The sequence below is a fragment of the Kryptolebias marmoratus genome, linkage group LG21 (genome assembly GCF_001649575.2).
Source record: "Kryptolebias marmoratus isolate JLee-2015 linkage group LG21, ASM164957v2, whole genome shotgun sequence".
Taxonomy (NCBI): Eukaryota; Metazoa; Chordata; class Actinopteri; order Cyprinodontiformes; family Rivulidae; genus Kryptolebias; species Kryptolebias marmoratus.
The window spans coordinates 13,034,833-13,040,832 of NC_051450.1; the positions used below are offsets into that span (position 1 = coordinate 13,034,833).

The 6,000-nt window shown below is 42.9% G+C and overlaps 1 protein-coding gene across 5 annotated transcripts in view; it reads left to right on the forward strand.

The window, feature by feature from the left end:
* The window catches only part of fam49bb (family with sequence similarity 49 member Bb), a 32,280-nt gene that overhangs the window by 7,807 nt on the left and 18,473 nt on the right, over positions 1-6,000 (forward strand). For 3 of the 5 annotated variants that reach the window (XM_037973270.1, XM_017406374.3, XM_017406375.3), the window contains 2 exons: positions 975-1,065; positions 3,235-3,310. The gene's annotated coding sequence lies outside the window, so the exon portion shown is untranslated. The remainder of the gene's footprint in view (positions 1-974; positions 1,066-3,234; positions 3,311-6,000) is intronic. The other 2 variants (XM_017406377.3, XM_037973271.1) reach the window with 1 other exon arrangement.

Below are 6,000 nucleotides of genomic sequence, written 5' to 3' on the forward strand. Positions count from 1 at the left end.
AGACCAAACCACATTCAGTTACCATGAAGAAAAATCTCTTTTCAATGCAGGGAGAGGAAGAGAGTCTAATTTTTTTTTTTTACTGCTTTCACATCTGAGTAACCCATTTCTTTGCTGGTCTTTTATTCGTTTTCACGTCGTCTCATCCCGTCACATTTCTCTCCCGCGCCTTCTCGCTCTCAAGCTCCCACCGTTGTTTTGGTTTTGAAGTTACAGGATCTGAAGTGTACTCACATTCATGCATGACCAGCACTGCTGCGGGTGCTGATCATTTGTATGCAGGCAGGCGAAGAGAGAGAGGGGGAAAAGCCTCGCCGTAATGGTCTCTCAGTCTACTGCGCTTCCACTCCGAATTAGAGCTGCACAACTTGTGAAAGGCTTTCACAAAGTGTAGTGAATTTCATCCTGAAAGCTGCGAGGGACCTCATTTTTCACCCGACGCATAAAATAATAGTTGGACCTGTTTTAAAATGCTATTTTGGTTGTTGGTTTTTATATATTCCTAATCAGCTGAGTGAGTGAGTGTGTCACAGAAGCAGGGAGCCTTGTGGACAACCTGAATCAGAGGAAGTCTTACACAATAGGAAATGTCAGGCTTCTTATGCAAGTCTGTTTGTCGGGTGATATTTAAAAACTCTTGCAATTAGCCGGTAATTCATGAGGTAGATTTTGTAGTTGAGAAAAACAACTTATCACAGGCTTAGTGCTGTATTCGTATCCTCTCTGGTAACGCTATATTTCCCTGTTGGCTGATTTCAGTGCATTTATGACCGAGTTTCAAAGGGAACTAAGATAAGATGCCTTTATTTTTTGTAATGAGGTGTAATCAGAATGCCTTATGTTTGGAAATACACGGGGGGAACTGTAAAGAAAGACAAAAGAATAACTCCTCTGCTCTCAGTCCGCTCCTGACAGACGAGCGTCTTGTTGAGAGTAAAAACCTGATGTTTTGTCAACTTTGACCTTTGTTTCAGAAACTGACCTCTGCTGGAGGACTGTGACCCCGGGGTCACCTCCCAGGCCGGGTTTCCCTGATCCTGACCGCCAGTCACACGACTCCTTTTGGTAAGTCTCACCTCGCTGTTTTCCTACATAAACATGTGTTTTTGTACTTTTATAACACACGAATCAATATTAATAGTTCTTTAGTACTGTAGTAATCCTCTTCTTTATGCTGGCTTTAAAAGTATTCTCACTTGGTGCTTTTTAAAATACTTAATGGGGGGAAAAAGGAGCAAATCTACACATTTGAGGCTTAAGTTAATGAGAGTTTGTGAAAATCATCACATTCACTCTAAAGATTAGATGTACACATGTTCATCTTAGTACTATTAAATGAACAAAGATTGTTTTTTCTTGTACAGGTAACTTGGTGTGTAAAATAATATACATTAATGGTTAAAATATGACTAGAAAAGTTACTCAATAAGAAAACAACTTAACTCAACATACTTACATTTTAGTGACAAGGCGTAAACCTTTTAAATCGTTTTATAATTTAGTTTAGGACGGTTGGTATGGTATATTACATCGGTATTTTTATATAAAAGTATTGTTCTTGCACTTTGTAGCTCAAGAACAATGACCTAATGAAGACAGTAAAGTATGTTTAATTTGTTTGGTTCATTAAATGCATAACTATCATACAATATTTAAAAAATGCCTTAACTGTAGATTAAATTGAAGAACTAAACCTGGTAGAATTATTTATTTAATTTACTTCTGTGTTTAAAACAAAAAAATGTCTTTATCTGCATCTGCAGCAGTAAACTTGAAATAACTTGTCTGATATTTGCATGTCTGAATTATTTTCGTCCATGCAAAGTTTCACCAAAAGCCTATATTTAATGCTATCATGTACTTCTATTTGTTTATATATCTTTATATCAATTCGTAGGCCTGTTTTCCATCCGATTTTGAATAAACCACTGAGTCTGAATGTCAAATGTCATTCCTGTTTGTGTGCATGTTTTTTTTTAATTTCCAGACATTGTTTCAAACCTGTTTGGGTTGCGGTCGAAACGGTGAAGGGCTTTGAATGAATGGGGTTTTTAAAAGTTGAGTCGGTTATTTTTTTTTTTGTCCAACGGTGCAGTTTTCCACCCTCATGTGAGCTCAGCAAAAATGGAAGCAAAAGTAAGCTATAATGGATGATATAGGCTGTTTCTTTTACAGCATTATGATAAATATGCAGCCCAGCTTGTGTGGAATAAAACAATGTCTCTTCTGCATCCATTTGGTTCTTGTTGTTTGTGTTTTACCTGAGATGAAGCCATATTTAAACTGCTTTGAATCTGACATTTCTACAGCTTTTAGTCGGGTGACAAAACAAACAATCACATGATTAATATCTCCTCTAACAGCCTGCGTTAGTTAAATTACAACCACCTTATCTTAGTGAAGTTCGAACACCAGAAACTCAGCTGTGGAGCTGTATTAGCAGCTTGTGTGCACATATACAATCATATTATTACGCAAGAGCGTCTTTAGTGCATTTAAGGCTGTTGTAGACTGAATGCGTTGTGGTGTGGGGGTTCAGGAAATGAAGTGCATTGTTGACCATAAAAAGGACTTGAGTCATGCAGGTGCTCCCTGCTTCCTGTTTCCCCTTTTCAAGGGCGACTTGTTCATGTAACTACAGGGCACGGGGTCAGTGTTGACGCCACAAGCTGGCACCTCGGACCTAAGGCTTTTAGTACAGTTGCATCACATTTTTGTCCAGAATATTTGGGTATTTTGCAGTTTGTGTTGAGGCTCGAGCTTTAATTTAGGTTCCTTTCCTTGCCTTTTTGCTCTTCGGTCAGCTTGGGGTTGTCATTTGATTAGTTAACAGTTAAATTTGTCGTTTTGACAGTGAAGCCTCAGGTGTGTTTGTGTTTATAGGCGGCTTTAGTTGGAGCTGAAGCTGAATCCATTCTCTGAAACAGCCCGAATAAATGGAAACAGTTGTGGTTTGTTTACGACCCCGTGGCGGTGCATGGGAACGAGATATATTGTGCATTATACATGAAGGATGGTGCTCTGTGTGAAAAGATTCAGTGTGGATTAGGTTTGCAAAGCCAAGAGGGGTGTCAGCTTTACTTATAACTGGGTGAATACTGCCTCCAGCTGGTGGTGCCTTGCACTGTCTGAGAAGATGATAAATTGTAAACAGAAATCCATGTTCGCACGGTTATTACCTCTAAAGTTCATCCCAATCAGTGACAGAATTTTCCCAATCCTTTCTGTTCTTAGGAAAACTTGATAAAACGTCCCAGGACTTGACTCAGCAGATGCAAGACGCCCAGGCCTCTCGCTGTTAACTGAGCAGGTAATCTGAGATGATACGTCTGAGTGGATGTAATATGTGGAGTGGCTTGTTATGTCAGCTAAAAGCTCCCAGCTTATCTATTATTTATGCCACTGGAGGTTTGACACCGTGTAACTTCCTGTCCAGGTTTCTGGAAGCTGCTTTACTCGACAGCCCGTCCTTCTGTTGCAGGTGTAAAAAAATCACTTGAAGTTAGTTTTCAGAAGTAACATTTTGGCGTGTTACCTTACGAGTGCCTTTTCTGAGGTAGTTGCAGGTAAGCCTTATGTAGTGCTCCTGGATCTCGCATTAGTGCTCCTCCTTTCAGGAAAAGGTCAAAAATTTAGAGAATTACTTTGCAGCTGTTTAGAGTTTTGCACCAGTGATGGTATTTTGCAGGTTAAATTTATTAAAAAGTGTTTGTAGTTGTAAATTTGGAGGGAACAGATTGCTGGTAGTAACAGGTTTGGGAGTGGTCCTCCACGCCATCCTTTCCCTGAGTGCGCAGCTCCTTTCACCCTCCAGATGGCGCTCTTCTCCCACTGAATTCAGTCCCAAGGACTCATCAACCTGACACTCGCTATCCCTGTAAAACCTCCTCCTCCGAGCCCCACCCAAAACCCTGTTTGAGTAAAACTAAAATAAAAACACGCACGTTTAAGACGACGCTCTTTAATATCCCCTTTTAATTTAAATGCGTCTTAATCGGTCTTCCAGGTTTGCTCCCAGACGAGTTCTGATGTGAGCGTGCGAGGTTCAGAGATGATGTTGACATTGGTGAGTCACATTCAGTCAGAAGGTCAGCAAAGTAACGATGGCTCAGGGCTGTTTGTGCAGAAGAAAGGGAGATCTGTGTGAATGGATTCAGGAGGCAGCTGGCCCTGAGGGAGGTGCTGCTTAAGAGGACGACAGTGAGTCAATGCGTCCTTCTTAATGATTTCCTAACAACCCAGGAAGGAGTCGGAGGACTCTCAAGGGCAGGCCAAGGAGGGCTTCTCCTTAAAGCAGATGTTGGGCTGAAAGAGGCAGGCAGGTTCTTAAAAAAATAAATAATAGAAAAAAAAATCATTTAATGCTTGATCAGATCTTTCTCACGTAATATTTGTTCAGTACAGAACAGGATCATTTAGGCCTCTGTGGCGTTCACACAGCGGTCTTTTTTCTTCTGTTAGATTTATCGAGCTGAAATTAAAGCCATCCAGGCTGTCAGCAGCTCCCTGTGTGTTTTTGACGGGATAAAGTGTTGTATTTGTGCGACTGAAGAGAGAGGTGCTAAGAGCCTCTCCATTGAGCGCCGTTTCAATGAAGCCGGCGTTTCTCTCTCTTTTTTTTTTTTGGTTGCAGACTTGTGTATGTGCCTGTTGCCATGGTTTCAGACTTTCATCAGGTGCCGTCCAAAAGGAAGGAGCTTTAGCCGAGGACACGGTGCTCCTGCTTTCATCCTCCTCTCTGATGTGATTCTTCGGTCAAATTGTCAGTTTGGTGTGATGAGGGCTCGTCTTGACAGGGGCGATGGGGGGGGCCTGTTTTTAGCTGCAGGAGTAAGATGAGACAGCTGATACCTCATGTCACCTCCAGATCAGTTCATACTTCCCAGGTTTGTTTTGATTTGCTTGGATCTGGGAGGGGAGGGGGGGTATTAGTTGATGTTTACTCGAGTGCAGGAGGACAGGGGCGTGGCAACGAGCAAATTCAGTTCACCCTCGTAAACAAACAAATTGTAGACACCCCCCCCCCTTCCCCGCCTTTTCCTTGTGCCCTCGCTGTGTGCCCTCTAAGCCATTTTTGGTCAGCTGGGATAACCCTCAATCTGAATATTCATTTCTGCCAAATATCAGCTACTTGGATCAACGTTATTTCAGACATTAAAACCCACAGACTGCTGCCTCGGCCCATCCCCCCTTCCACACCCCAGGCTAGCTCCCCAGCCTGTCCACGGTGAAGCCCACGTGACGCCCAGCTCTGTGGCTGGGGAGGGGAGGGCGTTGTTTTTTTTTTTTCCTCCTCCTTCGTAGTAAAGCAGCAGGGCACGTGGATCCTCATGCTGCAGCTGAGTAGTGGAATGTCAGCACTATCCCTGCCTCGCATCAGACACCCCCCCTGCCCCCCTCCAGCCATTTCTGCTGCCGCAGTGCTCAGTTTCAGCTGCTCGGTGTGTTTATTAGAGGAGGGGAAAGAGAGCATGAAGACATTAAAAAGGCAGTGCCATGTAGGGGTCAGGCTGCTGGGCGTGGCACCTGAAGTCTGCAGACGTTTGGGTTATTTTCCAACCTGCTTCTTCATATTTACCTTTACTTACATTTCCTCTTTCATTAGTAATTAATATGATTGGGCATGACTTTTAATTAAATTGAGCTGAACTGAAAAATCCAGTCACATCAAATCACTGAGTGCTCACCGGTGGATTTAAATATTTCTCCTCTGTCTGCAGTTGACTTTACTCCCCGTCTAATCCGGTGATTTTTGGCACATTACCTCATCAGTATTAATGTATTCATGTGCTTTCAGCTCCTACTACTACTGTACTCGCTCCTCGCCCGGTGCTCGCCGCTGATTGGCTGCTGCTGTGTTTTTCAATGGCTCCAAATTTTTTTTTGACTCCATGGATACAGCGAGCTGTTGGGTAGATCAGCTCAGCCAATGGGAACGCTGCGCGGGCTCCAGCCTGTCAGATTCTGCCGCTGGCCTTAGAAGCAACACCCCACCCCCCA